At 37.1% G+C, this 20,759-nt stretch overlaps 1 long non-coding RNA gene across 23 annotated transcripts in view; it reads left to right on the plus strand.

The window, feature by feature from the left end:
• LOC107322457 overlaps positions 1 to 20,759 on the plus strand; it is a 396,746-nt gene that overhangs the window by 150,041 nt on the left and 225,946 nt on the right. Inside the window, exon 3 of one of the 23 annotated variants that reach the window (XR_004309371.1) lies at positions 14,892 to 15,109. The exons of 21 other annotated variants lie outside the window; for them this stretch is intronic. This is a non-coding gene — a long non-coding RNA (uncharacterized LOC107322457). The remainder of the gene's footprint in view (positions 1 to 14,891; positions 15,110 to 20,759) is intronic. One more of the 23 variants, XR_004309370.1, reaches the window with a different exon arrangement.

Consider the following 20,759-nt stretch of genomic DNA (forward strand, 5'->3'; position numbering starts at 1 on the left):
AAATGTCCCTCAATAACAGAACTAGTTACACTCTTTATGATAACAACTACATCAAGAAGTTGCCAGTTATCTAGGAACTCTTGAGCAAATTTAGGGTTGTAAATAATGATTTTTGTGTAGAAAAAGGAATTGATTAAAAATAATGACCTTTTCTTTTGATGTTGTTTTTTTGCTTCTCAAATTCCTAGCTTTTAGTACTTCTTGACATTTAACCATAGGTGGATTAGTAAACAATCACATTTTTCCCATGTGAAATTACCATCTATGACTTCAGTGTGTAAAGTATTTTCCCACTGTTTGGTCATTAAGGACTCTTTTAGTGTGAAAGATAGATAAGTGGTCTGCTTGAATTATGGAGGTGTTTGTTCCAGGATATGGTGAACATTCATTCAATCTCTGCTTTGAAAAGTGGAATATTGCTTTTCTTCATTAAATTTTATTCAATAAACTAAAACTAGCAGCATAACCTTGATCAGTATTATAAGTTCTTCTCCTTTAATGAGAAAATAGACAGTCTTTCAAATACAACTTTTCCAACTGAAGAGGAATCGTTGATGCTTTAATTTTCTTTCCATCTGAAGCTCAGTATTTAACTCATCTACTAATTCTGGTTGTCAGCAAATGTCATCTGGTTGATATAAAAAGAAGCATATGCCAAAGGAAAGTCGACTGAGCTTCATCTATGTAAGCATCAATAAAAAAGAGCATAATTCATTATGAATTTAGTCACAATAATGATTATCATAGTGTCATAGTATCATAGTATCATAGTCTCATGTGGGTTGGAAGGGACCTTAGAGATCATCGAGTCCAACCCCCCGGGATTCGAGCCTCTGTGTAGCAGAGCGGCACTTCTACCACTTGCGCCACAGGGGGATTTGAACCCAGGGCCTCCGGTGTTGCAACGCGGCATTCCTACCACTTGCGCCACCAGGGCACACATTTAGATTAGATGTGGTAGTGATGATTACCAAGTCTTCTGAAGTAAAGTCAAGATTACCGTCATGATGTTACTTACAGTTACACAAATAAAGAACTTCTCTGTATAGTCTATTTCTGCATTGGAATAATTGAACAGAACTTTTTGTATGACTGTTCAGTTTTAAAAAGTCATTTTTGTAATGGCAGGCAGTAGAAAAATAGAGAGAAATAGTAGAGAAAGTTATGTTAACACTGCAGACATGGACTGTGATTTTAGGAAACATAGCAGTGATAAACTTACTTACTTACAAATTACTGTTCTGTAATATGCCACTCCAAGTGTGTGGCAAAAGGGAATTGTAGAATCAGAAAATCGTTTGAGTTGGAAGGGTCATCTAGTCCAACCTCCCTGTGGTGAACGTGGACATCCACACATTCCAACTTGTCCATGTCTCTCTTGTACTGAGGAGTCTATCTGGAGTCCATATGGACACAGTACACCAAGTGAGGTCTCTCCAGCATGTATAGGGGCTGGTTCATCTCTTTCAACCTGCTGGCCATGCTTCTTTTGATGCAGTTTGGGATACAGTTGGTTTTCTGGGCTATGAGGGCACCTTGCTGGTTCATGTCTAGCTGCTATCTCCCAGTACTCCCTGGACCTTTTCATCAGGGCTGTGCTCAATCCTTTCATTCTCCATCTCATATTGATGGCATGGGTTGCTTTATGCCAGGTGCAAGACTTTGTGCTTGGATTTGTTGAACCTAATGAGTCTCACATGGGTCCAGCCTGTTTGGGTCCCTCTGGATGGCATCCTGTCCCTTGGGTATGTCAGCTGCACCACACAGCTTGGTGTCATCTGCAAATTTGCTGAGGATGAACTTGATCCCACTGTCAATATAATTGATGAAGATGACAAAGAGCACTGGTTCCATTGCTGATCCCTGAGGGATGCTGCTTGTCACTGACAAGTGGACACTGATAGTGCAACAGAATTACACTTTTGTTTTAGTTTTTATGTAGGGTTTCTAATTCTTAGTGACTATTATGTATTTCTACACTGCGCTTCAAGGGATGGTGAACAAGGAGGTGAGACTCTCAGTGCTGATGTCTCTGTTCTGCAAACTATTAGCTTCCTGCTCCTGCTGATCTCCTGCAGATGTTTCTCTGATAAGCAAATGGCCTTGAATGAAGGCAGATAACTTCCAGCTCTGCAGGACAGGAGCTTCTGATGCTAATTGTCCTACTTTATGTACTGGAGACCTCAAAATGGGGTATGCTGCAGGTGTACCCTCCTGGAAAACAGTAGTGTTTTGTCCCCATCCTACACAGTGGCTCGTCCCTTAATTGGGGTTTGTCTGCAAACATGGAGGAATGGTGCTATTTTGATTAAAGGTGACATCCACATTGAAAACTGCTTCTACAGCGGAGATCTCTTTCATTTAAAAAGGCAGACTAAAAACTGATGTGTTTTAGTTTCTCTCATGTTGGCAGCTCTTTTCTAGCATTTGGAATTCAAAAAAACAAAAAACAAAAAAAAAAAAACTGAAACAAAAAGAAAGAAGCATATGTCTTCCTATGTACTACAGAAACTGTTTACAGATTGTGCAGCTTGTAAGTGGCTTCTCATGATCAATTTTCCTTCATATTTCCCCAAAAGAAAGGACTTCAAAATTTCCATTTTTTTTAGATCAGTCTTTAAACATTATTCTTAATTTGGAGAGTAGCTGACTGGTGACTGTATATTTTGAAATCACTTCTAGAGGTATCCCAAATACTACCAGTAAAAATTATAACTTTGCACTGTCTTTCCCTGACCAGAGAACATCTTGTTTGTTCTTTGATGAGACAAAGAGATGAAGGCATCTCTTCCCTTTTGGAGAAAGACCAAATATTCCTTTAATTTTCTTCCAGACAAGAGAACTTTTAATTGTCTTTTTCCAGTCGTAAGTGTTTTCAACAGAAGGATGCATGATGTTCTTGAGTGAAGCGTACATCATCTCCCTTGCCATGCTTTCTTCTCTTAAATTGTGTAACATCGAACCCGTAGGGACACAATTTAACTCTGAGTAGAAGAATAACATTACATAATTATGGAGGAGTATCCAAAATAGTCATGAAGTTTTGTTTCTGTCTTTTATGACACAAACACCTTAATGGGTGTTGCTTAATGGGACTACATTCCATTTTTCCAACAGCATAGCTTGCCCATTATATGACAAACAGGAGCAGGAATGGTTCACCCAGACTGCACGTTGCTGTATGTTCGCCATTTTGGAGGATAGAGAATATACTGCTGGTCAAAGGGCAGCTCCAGCTTCACCAAGCCCTGTTGAAATTAAAGAGTATTTATTGTCTGTGGGCAGAAGCTGTGGATAAGTGCTGGAAGTAAACTACAGCTGTTTCCTGACTGCTGTCATGAAAGAGATGTTTAGCCAGTGGCTGTGGGCTTCTCTGTGGAGGGGATTAGAGAGGGATTTTTATTTTTATTTTTAATGCAGTGTTATGCCACTCCAGCCTGGTTTCTGTTGCTGCCTCCTAGGTGGCTTATCTGTAAACTGGCACATTTCTTCTTTGCTTTGCAAGGTGCTTTGGTATTCACATCCTAATCTGCTTGTGTTCATCAAATTCAAGCTATATTTTTAAGATTCTGTCTCCATGAGTGGTATCACCATCACACAGTGAAATGTTCTTCCTGCTAGTTTCATAGGAAAAATAAAAAGGACTCAATGATGTTTTACTTTTCCTACTTTTCTGTTTGGCTGTGCTATGGAGCAACATACAACAAGCAACCTAATGTATTGTCAAGCTCGAAAACCCAGAACAAGTTATATTCAGATGTAAAATAGTGGAATGAAAAATCTACAGAATGATCAACCTGTAGCAATCAGACTTAAAAACTGTTTAGACTAGTCCTTGGGAAGAGAGGAGTTTGGAGTTGCATATAATGATAGAATAATATGAATGTCTGTTTCTGAAAGGTTGATACTGGAATGAGAGTGCACATATAGGTATCATCAGGTTCTGCAAGCAACATGGATATCAGAGCTCTGTCACTCTGTCCAGTGAAAGCAGATTTATTATTATTTATTATTGATCCATGTTGTTTCTTTTGTAGATTCTTTCTCTTTTCTTGATTAATTTTATGTATGAAACAATTCTTTACTCCCAGTATGAGCAAGTAAGTAAAGAAAGGCATGAGTAGGGATTTTCTACATTATCATGATCTAACGTCATTTAATATTTGTGGTACAGAGATGTAATATCACTGAATTCGATCACATGAATATTAGTAATTCATTTCCTCAAAAATTCTCCTTGCATAGTAATGGCTCTATATAGTAAAGAAAATTAATGTATGTTTCTGAAATCAAAGAAAAGTAGATACTAAGTACTAGCGTATAACATGGATAATTACTATATAGTACTTTGTTTTACAGTCTACAAAAATGGCAAACAAATAGAGAAGGCAGTAGTTCAACATCCCAGGATTCTAGCAAGTGACGTTATCTTTCTGGGTTTCAGTTTGGATTCAGAACTGACTGAGTGGATGTAGAAGTATGTAGTCATATATTGCTCTACAGCTGCTCCTGATATGCTCAAGTGCATATCTTTTCTGACTAAGTGGGCAGTAAATTATTTTTGATAATTCTGGCTCCAGTTGTTTCTGTAGGTAGCAACAAAAGAATTTGTAGTTGTTTGATCAGTTGTTACCTGCTTATATAAGCCATTAACCACTGACATGTATTACCTGACCTTTCATCAAATGCAGAAGTAAACTAGGCTTTAACATCTTGGCAGTGGTGGTGTTTGTGTGTCCATGGCTTCGTAGCTAAGCAGAAATGGCTCCTTACCAAGGAGGCACACTTTTCATGGGTTAGATGGGGTGGAGAGCAGAGTAAGTAATTCCTCCTACTGAATACATCTATAGCTTTTTCAAGTTCTTCTTTGTGATAACTCCAGCCATCAAAATAAAATAGATTATTATAAAATGATTATCATTCACTTTTCTTTTTGAGGACTAATGTTTATCAGTCTTGCTGCCTGAAGAGGTGTTCTTTATTGTGTTCTCAACAAGCTTTCCTAAAATAAGAACTATATTGTACTACAAAGTAGTTACTGAAGAGAAAATATTGTGATTTGCAAATGGCTTCTAACCTGGAAGGATAACTAATGGATGTAGAATAGAATGGAACTTGCTTTCACATTTATTTTTAAAATACCTCAGAGTGCATTAGAATAATGAGTTAGTTACTGATAATGGAATGAGAATAAACAAGGCCCATTTGTATGGTATTGCAAATCAGACATCAATTATGTGGCAAAGCAGCACTGAAGGATGTAGCAGACTGGGAATTAAGCTGTAGTGTTAATTGATTATGAAATCATTTGATAGCCTTCGGTTTTACTGAAATGATTTTGAGAGTGCATCATAAACTTAAAATCCATTACAGCAGAAGTGCAGCAGTGCTCTGAAGTCTGTCTTAGCAGCGGGCTGGCCTCTGACAACAGCAAAAAACTTAGTTCAGTTTTAGCAGCTCTTTTTCATGAAGTAATTTGTGGACTTGGTTGCTTTCTGACCATAACCACAAGTTGGATTTGCATCCTTGAGTTTTGCAACTTGAAAATCTTTGTTTCAGCTGATGGTATAACTAGCTAAATGACAAACATACCCTTAATTTTTTATGTATATATGGTTTTCTTCCATAGAGGCAAGTGTGCCTAGTGCTTCTACTTGAAGAGGCAGGATGCTGATCAGTACCATCCCACCTCTGCAAGAGGTGGCTTTTCCCCAGTTTCTTCTGGGTTTGGCTTGCACTAGACATTTTTGTACCCTCTTGTTTTTGTTCTTGGTCTTTGTTGGAGATCACCAGATGGTAACATGGGCCATGGGGAACCCATTGTATATTTGGACATTCTAAAATCTGTACCGACACCAACTGCAGTGCCTGCTCCTTTTCCATACCATGTTTTGAGAGACCTTTCTTTGTCCTCTGCCCCAGTTTGGCCTCTATAATAGCCTGTCAGCAGCACCTTTCTCACTTCACAGTTGCACCAATTGCCATAAATTCATAATACTTATGTTCTGGCTGTGTTTTAACCTTCTAATAGCTCTCTTCTGCTGCTCTTAGTGCAGGTCTCCTTGTCATTTGTTCCAAGAAGGTCTTGGCAGTCTGGCAGCCTGACTCATTTTGTCTGCTTCTCCTCTGCCTAGACACAGTCTCTTTTTGATGCTTCCCACTTTTTTCTTCTGAAGGCAGGAGACTCATGTCTGTGGAGAGGCCAGAATGTGAAGATGAAAGAAGGATAAGATGGGAACACAGAGTAGTATGAAGTACAAAGGGGCAGACTATAAATCTGTGGCACAGGCTGGGGGAGACGTAGGTGCATTACATGGCTATTTGGGATGGCAGCACAGTTGTGTGCTGTCCGTTAAAATGTTTTGTCATTCTTGGTGACCTTTGTCAATTTGTTTTATTTCTTTTTGAGAAAAAACATTGTCCTAGACACCAGGAATAACCTCTATTTTGCTGGGATATATCAAAAAGGTTTTATATTCTGCTTAGACAGCTTCTGGGGGTTGGCAGAAAAGATCTCATTTTAATGACTACGAAAAAAAAAATAAAATAAAAAAAATACCACCACTAGAAGCTTTTCCTCTCCACAATTCCACTGAATTATGTTACGTTTGCATATGAATTTGTGTTTTGTTATATGACTCCTGGGTATGGAATGAGATGGAAGCCAATTGAGCCAATCTGACATTATTTTGTTACTAGTGCATATAAATACTGCTTTAGTGCCACTTATACATAGGTACCATATATATCTTTAATGGTATTTAATTGAGATTAAGGAAGCTGTTAGAGTGGATGCTGTGAATGCTTATTAGGAATATTACTTAAAACCATAAGCCTTGATATGATAAACCATAACAAGTCTGAAGGACTCATAATGGCTTATCATGTCAATAAAATGCACTTAAAAATCCCCAAGTGATTAGAAGGAGCCATTTCAGTCTATTATATCAACTGTTATATGCTGAGAGCACATGAGATTTATTTTTCTTTTCCATCCTCTGTTTAAAAAAAAAGGAAGAAAAAAAAAAAAGGGGGGAGGAAATTAAATCATAATAAGCTATGTTCAAATAGAATCAAGGTACTAAAATAAACCCACAGAAGGCGATTTACAAATTAAGGAAAGCAGTGAAAAGTTCTCTCTAAGCAGAGAATGCTCTCACGATGCACATGGTCTCCAAATCCTGAGCATCACAGAATAGTTAAAAGGTTGTGATGTGCTCTTGCACCAGTGCAGTCAAGCAATGTGAATTGAATGTTTTGTGATGAGAAATCAGAGTTTTACCTCTTGTACTAATGATGACCTCCAGCACTTCCACATGATGAAAGTGGAACTGTCTTTACTATCCTGTATAAGTACTCAGCAAGGACTCTAGCAGGAAGCAGGCTTGTGCTGTATTCCTGTTCTGGTGCTTTTCCTAATCAATTGCTCCAAGTTTCTTTTCCAGGAGCTGGGCAAGGGGCAATGAAGTAGCAGCCAAGCTCCTGGGGGCTTCAGGCTCTCCAAGACTACAGAGGCTGTGGTGTTGGTATCACACTGCCAGATCTTCCACAGGCAAGCGCTGTGCAGCAGCTGTTCGATGGGATGCTCCTGCTATGGAGCCTGTCTGTGGGCCTTTGTTCCCTGTCCGTGTTTCTCTGCCTTTTGTCTGCTTAGTCACCTTGATTGGCCTGTGAGGCTGGTGCAGATTAGCCCGCTTTGGGAGATAGCCTGGGAGGCTCTGCTATGATAAATACCTCCTTGTCCTCCTGGGTGCTGCGGGAGGGAGCACCTTCATGTCCCCAAAGGCCAAGTCACCCCACCCACCAGCACAGTCTTAACCAGATCCAGATCGCTCACATGCCCTAGTCACATGCTCAGACTGCCCTGGGGCTGGGCTGCAGCTTTTAGGGGATCCTTCAGTGCTGCTGCTGGCAGACAGGCACGAGAAAAAATAAACAGGTTCAGGAGGTGGGGAAAAATGAGCTCGTGGAAGCCAGAGGAGGGAAGCAGTGGCAAGTAAACACAGCTGAACAAGAGGAAAAAGATGTTTATGTATGCTTATTTAAGGTTTTCAGTGGAGATAAATGCGAGTCTGTCAGTACAGTTTCTCTGCTGTCAGTTCTGTGGAACCCCTTTGTCTATTTACATGTGAGTAAGAAATCTGGCACTGTGCAATTTTCTCTTGACTAGAATGCATACAGTGAAGTCTGGCAATTTAACTGGTGCATGAGAGTCCCAGTTTGAGACTCAGCTGCACTAACAAGCAGAACACACACAGCCCTGTACACATATGTATGTGCATGTGTGCATAACCATCTCGTTACCCAAGATGGGATGCTGCTAATTGCTTTACCAGTTGGTAGACACTACAGTTTAAGGTTGACTTAAAATGTACACTGGATGAAAATGGAGATGGAACCCTAAGAAACACACAGAGATTTTTGTTGATGCCACGTCAGATGATCAAATCTGGGGAGACCAGGGGCGCTGGAGCGCAGCCTCAGTTCTGCTAGCAGGCAGCTGACTGCTTGCACTGGAGCAGTGCTCCAGGATTCATTTTTCACTTTCTGTGATATGCTGTTGGGGAGGGGGGATATGGAGTTGAAGAAAGTGATCAATAGAAGAACAAATATGGAACAAATGCTGGCAATATTCAGGATAGTTTTTTTTACTTGAAAACCGCAGGCAGCTTTACTCTGCAGAAACTCTGAACAGAATATTTTCTAGCCTGTTCTGTTAATTTACTATAATATCCATTTGTCAGACTGACGCTTCAGGCAGAAAGAAGGAAAAAGTAATATTATAATGCTACATTTACCACGATGCATGAACAAAATAAATTGAGAACTAAAAACAAAAGAAAGCCTCCAAAACAAACCTGTATAATTTTTCTATAAGTAAAAGTGCCGTTTGGAATTGAATAACTTTAACATCTGATATTGTGATTTGATTTTGATGTGTTGAAATAGGACTATAACTGGTTATGAACATTCAGTACCTTTATAAAAGCGGTCAAATTACATCTCCGAGTCATCAGAGTGTGCAGGAAGGCAAATTGATAACATTTGGCTGCTTTTAAATGCTTTGGCTTTGTGTCCCTTATGACTTTCAGAATAATGTTATAGGGAACAGAAAAATGAGATGGACACATCTATGGATATTTGTAGGTTGATAAAATATATCCTTTTAAGGAAGACTCCTTAAACACATTATCTATGTGCATCATGTATGTCTGCATATATGTACGTTGCACAGTTTATCTAGCATATAGGTCTGTTTTATTACAATTGCAGAAATTGTCATGGCTCTATGTGTGTTAGATACTTCGGTTCATAAAATTATTCTTTATCAGAGCATTTGTATTATTTACTGAAGAGCAGTACTTATGCAGTAGTGCTAGTAGCGGTAGATTAGTGTATGCACTTCTGTTGTTTTGTTTTGTGTGCTTTAAACTAAAAGTAGATAAGTTTGTTTATGAAAGCAAGTTGCATACTAATAAGAAGAAAAACCATCTCAGTCATACTGAATAAATTCCTTAGCCAGTTTGAAGGATTTTCAGCAATCCATACTGTCCTTGGACTTGGCTGTTGCATTGTACTTTAAAAGGAATTGATTGTGTGGTTGTAATGAAAGTAACAGATTGATTTCTATACAGAGTTACACAGAGTAAATAGAAAAATGTTCTTGTCTTGACCTGCATTCATAAACTAAAAATCAGTGGCTTTTTGACCTAATCCTTAATAAAAAATGTAAATGTAATCTAGCAAATCACAAGGTTTCTTTAATTCTTAAAAAATTTACTGTTTATTGGGTTTCGTGGGCCTTTGAGTTTAATTGATTTTTTTAATTTTTTTTTATTTTTTTCTAATAACCGTATTGCATCTTCTCTTAAAGGACCTGGTACTTTTGCTATTTACATCTTTTGGATAAATTGATTTGTTGTCTTCCATCTTATTCCTTTGCTTATGCCTTAAATGGATAGCATCTTCCTTCCTTATCTAGGTAGAATATCTATGACTTTCAGTACCTTCACTGATAAATATTGTTAGTGTAGCATCTGTGATAGCGTATGACCCCTACGTTTTTGTGTTACTATTACAAACTTTTGTAGTTTATTTCTAAAAGTTGTATTTTTGAATTGAATGTTCAGACATATTTATGTTGTGATAGAAGGCAGAAAGCTGTAGATTGAAGTAATCACAACGTTCTTTCTGTTTGAGTAAGTCCCAACAAATATTTATATTATTGCAACAATTATTTCAGAAAAGGCCATTGAGGTGTTTGTGAGCAGACTTTGCTGGACTGCTTTTTTTTTTGTGGGTGAGACTACGGCTCAAGCCCCAGCAGAATGAATGATGTAGTGAGTAAATTCTTACATCTGGCTGTATACTGGGGATCTAGTGTGGAAGATCAACGTTGCTGCTCTCACAAGTTTCTCAGGGAATTTTACATCCTTGCTTTTGGTGCTTTACTCTCTCGCTGGAGTAAAGCAGCATGTTGCAAGGATGCATAAACACGACAACCAAAACAATAGAGACCTGAACGCACTGACATCCACTGCTACCCCATTGTAGCTTCCGAAGGCATGCTATTCTTCCCAGCCCACTTGCTATCCTTCAGGTTTCAGCAGTACAATTCACAGGAAAAGCTTAGACATTGAGCTTGCACGCTTCTTGACTGCATTTTAAACTCTTTGTTCACACCGGGGTGGCATTTTTTCACACCCCATGTGGCAGCTTTGACTCCTATCCAGCCTGTCGTATAGAATCAAAGTCTGTGGTTTCTTACATTCCCAGTGCTGTCTCTTGAGCTGCTGTATTCTTTGTAGCTCCCTAAATATAACAAATCTTAATTTCTTTCACAGGTTTTTAAAGCTTCATAGGGTATGGAATGAGACAACTCCACCTGCGCACTGAGATTTGCTTAAAATCCAAGCTGTTTGCAGGGAAGGGAAGTGCTATTTCTTCTTTCTGCTCTTAAAAAAAAACAACAAACATTAACACTGGCAATTAAAAATGATGGAGAGCACTTGATATGCATCCAGCCAGCTGTAGTTATGTTTTATAGAAAACATTTAAAATCAGCAGATCTGAAATGTTTTACTGAAAATAATTAAAATAGCATGTACTAACATTTTTAGATTTGTGAAAGATACAAATGCCCATAATTTGATTCAGCATTAAAACAATGTTTGTTAGTCTTCAGATGTGGACCTTTTTTCTTGTTGCATCTAGGCATGTTCAGAGATGCTCTTTTTTTCCTTCTTTTGTTAAGAAAACCTTCCCTAGAAATTTTGCTGAAAGTTTTATGTGCCATAATGCCAATAATAAGTCCTACTTCAAACCAGTCTTCCACTGTCAATACCCCTAAAACATACATTGTTCGGAAGTTCGTTGGAAGAAGGCATATTGCTTAAATTAACGTCATTCAGTGTAACAAAGATAATACTAGGCTCCTTAAACAAGGTTAAGTATATATTACTCACAAGGAAACTTTACGATGGATAGCAAGTGCCAATGTGACACGGCAACAATAACATTTGGATAAAAATTGTCTCAGGAGTTTAAATAACTCGTATTTTGATATTTTTGATGTACTTTGAAATGATCAATGAAAATTAAATGGTTGTATGATTTGAAAGAAATGTTCTCAGTTCTGTACATATTTATAAATCTTTATGTCCATTGTTACTGCTTCATACAGCTGAAGATAATAGAATTATTTCCCCTTAGCACATATGCTAGCCTGTACATTGACATGACACCCTAATAAATATTTTGACTCGAGAGCTGTTGTTTGCTGCTATTTGTCAGGTTGTTAGAATGGTCTTTTGGCTGCTGCTCGCTTTGTGAACTAAAATATTAAAATGTATGCTTTCTATCTAGCAGTTTTCTGATTGTATTTTGATAAGTTTTCAGGCTGCTTCCGTTCTTTAGGAGTATAGTACAGAAGATGTACTTAGATCATGCTGTTTATTTGCCAAAATCTAACTAATTATTTGTAGGGTTTATGAAATGCAGTGGTATTATGCTTACTTTTAAGAGTGGCGTGGAATTATATCAGAGAGAGAGTATGTGAGAGAATAGTTCAGTAACACAGCCATTGATAGACAAGCTTTTTTTCTCTGTTCTTCATTGCTTTAGAAAACATAACACACAGTTATTTTTCATGTATGTTTTAATGCAAATTCCTTGCTACTTATTTATGTAAGAAAGATGCTGAGATCTTGCACTGACTTAGCTGACTTAATATAAAGCAGCACCTGAGTAATGGGGAGTCTGTTCCAATTAATCCTTATTTATATTTCAGCCCCCAAATCAGAAAGGTATGAGCTAACTCTGGCAATAATTTATTTTCAGTTAACAGCATTACTTTTATTAACTCTGACTGCTAAACAAATTTTGTGTAATTAGAAAGTAATAATATATAAAAACAGTGCTTTGTGTTTGTTTTGTTTTTTTTTTCACAATTTTTTTTTTTAAACAGACAAAATACTTGAAAACACATGCAGAATCTATCTAAAAATCATTTTATTTTGCATACAAAATTATACAGAATGTGTGGAAGCATTATTTGAGACCAATGATGACTTTATTAACACTTCTATTAAAATGGATTTTTTAATACTTTTTTTTGCTTAACAGTTATCTAAATTAACATATCTTTAGACAAAACAAGATATAGTCTAGTCCTTTTGCAAGTGCCTTAACAGTTACTGCATTTTAACTGCTTACATATGTCCAGACACTCTGAATGCAATTTTAAATCACAAACAAAAAAGAAGAACTAAATAAAAATTATTACATGAAAGCTAAAACAGTTTAAAGAAAATTCCTTTTAGAATCTAACACAGTAATTTATGCTAAGTAAATCTTTCCCAAAGCACACTTTCAGGAAGCAAACATATAAAATACACAAGCAAGGTTACCTCTTTACTGTTTAAATATTAAAGCAGTGAATCAGAAAAGCAATGTACACATTTAGCAGAAAGTTATTTTACTGTCATACTTATCTACATCTAAATTTGATATTGCACAGCATTTTTAGCAGACTGTGTATGAATTTCTAGGAAGCAATACAAGCTCAGTAAGTGTATCAAAATTAGTTTACCTACTTTCACAGCGCATGTTTACTGAAGAAATTGCATGGTCTTATTTCATTTAAGTGTCATGAAGCAGAAATATAGAATAATCATTTATCAATATCCATTCCAGAAAATCCCAACTTTTATTTCTCGGCACTTCTTACTTTTCCTTGTGTTTCTTCGGACACTCTTCACGTTGACATTTCTTCACCTTCCAGAAAAGAGGAGGGGAAAAAAAAACAACAAAACCAACAACGAACCCCCCCCAAACATTCAGCAAAAGCATAATTGGTTTATATTGCCTTCCAGCTTGTGGCCTGTCCTCATATTATTAAATCAGATCATACATACTCCCCTAAAATTCAGCTCGGAGTAATCCTCTGCTACTTAAGGCTGGATGAAAAGAGTACTCATTGTGAATTATGTTTCATCTGTCACAATAACCTTCTTTATTCTTTAGTGCACCTCCCCTTAGCCTCCGGCAATTAGAGAAAATAGGTATGCCTCGAAGTACAAGATAGTAGCATCTCAAAAATATATATACTGATGTCATATACAGACAACACTGGGTAAGCAACACCCTGAAGAATATTCCCTTTTTGATGCGATCCGCATTTTATTAGAACAGAGTAGAGGCAGGCATATTTTACAATGAGTAGGTGCTGATGGCTGTCACTGGGTTATTGTTTTTTGACAGGCAGCGGTCAGAGAGTTTGCCATTCTATTAAAAGATGAGGAAAAACTTGCTTACCGATTGATTTCAAGAATGTATCATTTTCCATACATTTCTGGCTCTTCTGTTCTAAGGTAATAGAGCATCTCCCCCCACCCCGCAGTTCCTGGAGTCCTGTTAAACTCTTTGGCTGAGCACTTCAGCTGCATTTTCTCACCGACTTAGCAAGATTTTCAGAATTTCTTGTTGGGTTTTGGACATCTATCAATACAATTTATTTTTTTTTTATTTTTTTTTTTTTCAATTATATAAGCCCTTAAAAATAAAAGAAAAAGAAAGCTGGCAAGTGTCTACTTAAAATATTTGCACAGTAGTACAGAAGAGTGAGAAGTGTTTTAGAGTTCTCATACCATCAGATCTTAATTTTCCAAATTACTTATCTTAGTATAGTAACATATGGAGTACATACAGTATATTAGTATATCTTGGAAAAAAAAGATGTGATTCTTTCAGGTTTTAAGCCAGTACTTCCAGGTCATTTATCTATAATAATGCCTGTCTTTTCTTACAGATATCTATTTTATTTGTAATCTTTTCTAAAATTTACCATATCATCTGGATTTCTTACTTATTAGATATACATGGGAATCTTTCCAAGTTTCCCTTCTTCCTTATTTCTTTCCCTCTGTTATTTTTAAAGCCTCAAATCTCCAATCAGTATTTTGCTTTGAAAACTCTCACATTTCTGGGGCAAAAACAACATCCTTTGCACTTCTAGGGAGACTGATGTTCAACTGGGAATGGGTAAAAGAGAAAGAACTTATAAAAAAAAATAACATCAACAACAAAAAAACAACAAATCAGTAGCGGCTCCATCAAGCAGATTACAGCGATAAAATAAAAAATACAACTCTATTGTGAGGCTGGTCCAACGTTAGGATGCTGGTGTTTAAAGTACCTAAGAAATTACTACATTTCAAAAAAAATATTTGTGAATAAAGGAGAAGAGTTTGGCCCACTGCACAGGTCTGGGCACAAAAGTGCTTGCTAAGCTATCTATTTCACACATGCAACGACAGAAGGTTCGATATTCATTCGATCGATGACTGAAAAGGCACAATGGCAAAATCGGACGGACTTCTTTTCAAATACAGATCTCCGATGTCCCCCTACAGTCTGCAGTCGCGCGGCTGGTGGTGTGGCACAGACGGAGCAAGGGTTACATCAAGGCTGTTCTCTGGACCGTGCAAACAGTCTAGACCAATGACCTGCAGCATCGTGCCCTTTGAAGAAGAGGCAAGTTCGGTCACGACGAAGAAAAATCAAGGCGTACCCCTTTTAACAATAGGGAGCAGCTCGTGGCTGCAAAGAGGTAAGCAGGGGTAAGCAAAAAAGGCATCTGCTTCCATGGTTACAGGCCAAGCATGGGAACCTTGCTTTTGAAGAGGGACGGTTCTCAGGCTCCCTCACAGGCTATGTCATGCATTATAAGCAAAGGCAGGTTGAGCTGAAATCCGCAGAGTTATTTCAGAGTAAAATGATACGCGAGCACATGGCTGTTAGCAAAAAAAAAAAAAAAAAAAAAGTCACATGACTGTTTAGAATCAGGCTTGCACTGTTTCCGAGTGGAGAGCCTTTCATATGGGGCATTTTCTTCTTCGTTGTTTTTGTTTTGTGTTGGTTTGGTTTTATTCTGTTTTGTTTATCCGTTTTGCTTTTACAGCTAACCAAAAGAATTGAGAGAACGTTTATGCAAAACAAACATTAGTTTGATACACAAGATTCTGGCTGTTCTCCTTCTCTAAACTAAAGAAGGTCAAGGGTCAATGTTTTTTCGTGACAGGGCCGCAAATCCTTTTGTTAAAGTAGATTTAGCAAATGTAATTTAAAATAAGATTTTGATTTTTGTCCTAAGTGCACATTATTATAAGTTTGACAGAGCATGAAAGTAATTATTTTCTATTTCTCGGCAGTAACTTTTTTGGGGGCTTCTAATTCTAATCTTTTGCCAGTTTTATGTATTTGTTTGTTTGTTTATTCATTTTTGTATCTACAGTGCTAATTTTTAATATATGCACTCTCAGTCAAGACAATAAAAAGTCCACACAGGAGTCAATACATTAATAGTCATACATTTTTCAGGGAGAAAAAAAGATTATCTGCAGGTTATAGGTGGTGAGAATGTCATCGGTGGATGTCAGGCAGTGGTGTAACCATTAACCTTTGAGAATAGTTGTGTTTGTACTTTATTTCTTTTTGCTTTGCTACTCCTTCAGCTGCAGCGTATTGTATTTCCTCTTGAAAATCTTAAGTTCATGGTGTGTTTGCTTCAGCCTGTCTGCTTATTTTACTAATTGTATTTACTAAATGTCTTCTGTGAAATTTTAAGTCTACGTAGTAGTCTAGGAACTTTGATGACACTGTTTTCATTGGAATTTTACACTCAAAAGATTTGTTTTATGACCAGCAGCTTCTGCTGTGTTCTGTACGTTCTGTTCTGTTACCAACTCCAGCATTTGTATTCTTATTACCAGAGCATGATTAATTTTACTCTATTTATTCTGGTTAAAATTGAAAAGGAGAGGAAGATATCTGGAGCACCACTGAACAGAGTTTGAAGTTTCAGGAACACTAACAATTATTCCCTTCATTTCCTTAAGTATTTTTCTGCTATTTAATAACTATAGTTTTCTCTTGTACTTGGTAGAATTTGTAATGCTATTTCATAAATGTAATTACTATTTATGAGCATACCAAGTGGAGTAGTTTCAGGGTGTATTCTGAAGTTGTGCAGAACTATAGGATGGCTTGATTTAACCCGAGACTGGGGACAGCATAGCAGAAACGAAAGTGTATGTGTAAACCGGCTGTAGTTTGTCTCTGAATAGTGATGGGCTTATTTGGAGGAAAAAAAAAACAAACTACTTGGGCTACCTCACTGAGTTGCGAGCCAAAATTATCTAAGACAGAAACAAAAAGTGTCAGATAATATCAACATGCCAAATAAGCAATTAAATATTAATAGCAAGAGTAGGAAACCCATTATCTTAAAACGATCATTGGATTCATTGGATACATTCTGGATAATTTATATCCTGCATATTAATTCAGTTTTCAGATTGTCTTTGACATGATTTCAAATTGTATCTTTTCTACAGGAGGTCCATTAACTGGTCCCATTAGCTTTAGAGAAAAATCTATTTGCTGGTCTTTTGTGTAAGCTGTTACATGTAATATGACATTGTGGTATTCTTGCTGAACTATGGATGCACATTAATGATGATAAACATACGCATATATTTTCTTCAGTTAGAAATTCATACAGTATACAGAAGTGCTGTACCTTAGGCTCTGTTTAGACTGTGTAAGATTCTCTTAATTTTTGTTTGTTACTTCCAACAATAAGTTAATAGATCCATTTTATATGGACAGCATTAACAGTACTGAATTCATTGTTGTTGCATTTGGTATCCAAATAGTGTCTGAAATTCAGCAATATAATGGCAGCAATCTCTTACTCTCATGCTAATAGCAAGATGAGTTTTACTGGGGGGAAAAAAAGAGGAAAAAAAAAAAAAAAAGGAAGGAGGAAGGAGGAAGGAGAGGGAGGGAGAGGGAGAGAGAGATTTGCTCCTGGAAGGAAGATTTATTTAAATAAAAGGTCTCCCTCTTGTTCGTCTGTTCATTTTAATGTAATTGATAAGAAAGTCATCTCTAGATTCACAGCAGTCTGCACAATGTACCAAGGGGAGGATCTGATCTTAATTATATTCATGATCATCTCTTGAAATAATTAGTCTTCTCCTGTAAGGAGCTGAGGGTAGAGCATTGCAATGAAAGGCATACAGGAGAAAAATAGACACATATGATAGAAGGTGCACCTCTATTAGCAGTGCAAATATGATTGCAAAGCCTGTAAGTTTATTTCTCTTGTTGTAGGATGAATTTTACCATGTGTTGATGTGTTGCTTACAAGTATGTACAATCATGGCCTATTTTCTGTTTTTGACCCTGAAGTTCTAAAAAGCCATACTTTATTGGGCTGTTGCTTTGGTGATGTGTCAGCTTTGCAGCTAGATAAAGCTCAGGCTACCAGTTGGAGGCATTTTACTCTGTTAAAGTATGCAAATAGTTATTACACTGATACTTCTGTTTACTTTTCTCATTTGAACATTCATTTAGATGAAGCAACAAACAATCTAAATTTCTTCTCTTGAATACCAGGGCTGTAAGGGTTGCAAGAAGAAACACTATCTTCTAAACTGTCTTGTAACATTTAGGCCAATTCAGCTTGTCTAAAAAAAGGGAGTCAACCACTGGTTCTGATAAAAAGAAGTGATTTTGTGGGGTGTTTTTTTGTTTTTTTGTTTGTTTTTCTTTTATATCAGAGATGTCTCCTGAATGTTGTGAAGGGTTGTGTTATGCATATTCAGTGTAATTTATGGCTCTGTTGTCTGCAGACTAGTTCCTTTGTTTTCACGAGATAGGTGGACAGACTTAGTAGCACAGTACATTGCAGACTAGGTTGACTGTGTCATCAGTTTTAGAGGAATTTTAGTCTGAATAACTCACTTAAATTAAGAGAGGTACCACTCCTACCAGAATGGTTTATTTTCCTTGTCTTCCAACTCTTTTTCCTCCCTGAAGAAATAGAAAAAAAATATGGAAATCTGTGAACATAGCTGATCCAATGTGGAACATCTGGCCTATGAAAACTTAGGCAATTGAGTTAAAGTCTTTATAACAGGCTCATTTATTTCGAGTTATCCTAGTAAGCCTCTTTTAGAAAAAAAAATAATGAAAAAAATCCAAAAATCCCAAAGACATAAACACTCCAAAAGGACTGTGCTCTTTTTGAATGAACAGAGGGATACCCTAGTTTGGTATAATCTCTAGGAATCACAGAATCATAGAATTGCTCAGGTTGAAAAAGAGAGATCATTGAGTCCAACCACAACCTAACCATATACTACCCTAACAACCCTCTGCTAAATCATGTCCCGGAGCGCCACATCCAAATGGTTTTTAAACATGTTCAGGGATGGTGACTCAACCACTTCCCTGGGGAGCCTATTCCAGTGTCTAACTACCCTTTCCGTAAAGAAGTGTTTCTTACCCCCGCGCAACTGAAGGCCATTTTCCCTCGTCCTGTCACCTGTCACCAGTGAGAAGAGACTAACCCCACTCTTTCTGTAAGCACTTTTCAGGTCCTGGAAGAGAGCAGTAAGGTCTCTACTCATTCTCCTGCTTCCCAGACTAAACAGCCCCAGTTCCTTCAGTCTCTTCTCATAGACCATATTCTCCAAGCCTTTCACAAGCCTTGTTGGCTTTCTTTAGACCTGCTCCAGTACCTCAGTGTCCTTTCTGAATTGAAGTGCCCAAAACTGAACAGAGCATATTGGCACTTTATGATGATATGCAACAGACATTGAAGTCATCATTACAAGGTCAGGTTTTTGTTGTATTGCACTTCCTAAGAATCAACTGGATAAATTAAAGGGAGTAAAAATAACAGTCATAGGAGAGCATGGGTTATGGTTTGTTTGGTGATACAAGAGGAGCTATAGTTAACTGAAATGAATGCAGAGATACCTTTTTATTTCAAGGTTTCTGAAATGATGCCAGACTGAATCATCACCAAAAGCCCCTTGGTTTGCCCCTGTAGGATCGTCCTTTTCTACATTTCCTTAGTAAGAAAGAATTCATCCCTATCTGTGGAACTGCTAAGAACAAGGCCTCAAGGAACCTCATTTAGCAAAAAACCATTAAAGCCTAAAATTGCGTTGATTGATTGAATTTTAGTTGTAGGTGAAAGTCTCTAGGCTTTTTCCCTCAAAATGAAGGCACCTGATAGATAAGTTAAGCCAGTAACTGTATTTGAATGTGCCTTACTAAAAACTTGAATTGATTAATTTAACTAACTTAAATATACAAAAACAGTAAGTCTCTCTGGATCTTGAAATTCTTCTTGGTCTATGACAACCATCTCAAAAAGCCTCAGAAAATATGCTGGAGTCTTTGCTCCCTGTTTGAGTTTACTTCCAAATGCTTTGAATATGAATAACAGATGCAGGATTAACTCTGAATCAAATGACCAGAAAGACATATTTTCTCACTAACTGGCATGGTTCAAGGATGTTTTGTCCTTGAAATGGAAGTTAGTCTGATTCCAGAAATATCTAAAATGTGTCTTCATTTCAGTACTGTCATTTCCCAAGTATGATACTGATAAGCAGACATTCCGGTTATATTCTGCTTATAGAAAAAGAAGATTTAGCATTATTGAAATAATGTTAATTTGAAGTAAACTGGTATTTTTTTTTTTTTGTAGCTTTTTAACAGAGAGATGTAGAACTGCAGCAATAAGTTACATTCTTGTGTAGACCCTGGCTAATTTAAGACCACAGGCTTTGTGATATGATCCCATGGCAAAAGTATTTCCTGCAGAGAGATGATTATGCCAAACTGTCAGAAGATGCATCATCTTAATGCAGAAAACAAGCATTTCTGGAAAAAAAGAAAAAAAAAAGGCCCTGGCTATCTTTTACTTTTCTGATATTTTCAGAAGGGCATCATAGAGATACTTCTTATGCAGCACATGCTTTCTATTCACTATCCTCTTGGTATGCTACATGACTTTATGAAATATTGAACAGGACTTGCAAGGGGCAAGAATATATCTAAGTTAATGTTGGACCTGCTTTTCAAACATCATGTTGTCTGTGAAATGACTGTATTTTTTCCTTCTTTGATTTCTTCTGAAGAGATATTAATAGAAGAGGTAATTCTCAGAATAAATATTATATATAGACTTGCCTTTGATAAAATCATTACATCCTGTTTAGGTGTTTGGGCTGAGAATTTCTCCTGTGTTTGTGTTTGTTGAAGAACTCTGGAGGATTTACGTTACAGACATGAAAGAACTCTAAAGAAATCATGTAATACTTGTATGTTCATGAATAAAGAGCCTTGCAAAGTAGGACAAACATGCCAAGTTTGTAGTTAGCAATATGTGAAAGAAT

The sequence above is a fragment of the Coturnix japonica genome, chromosome 1 (assembly GCF_001577835.2).
Source record: "Coturnix japonica isolate 7356 chromosome 1, Coturnix japonica 2.1, whole genome shotgun sequence".
In the NCBI taxonomy this organism is placed as follows: domain Eukaryota; kingdom Metazoa; phylum Chordata; class Aves; order Galliformes; family Phasianidae; genus Coturnix; species Coturnix japonica.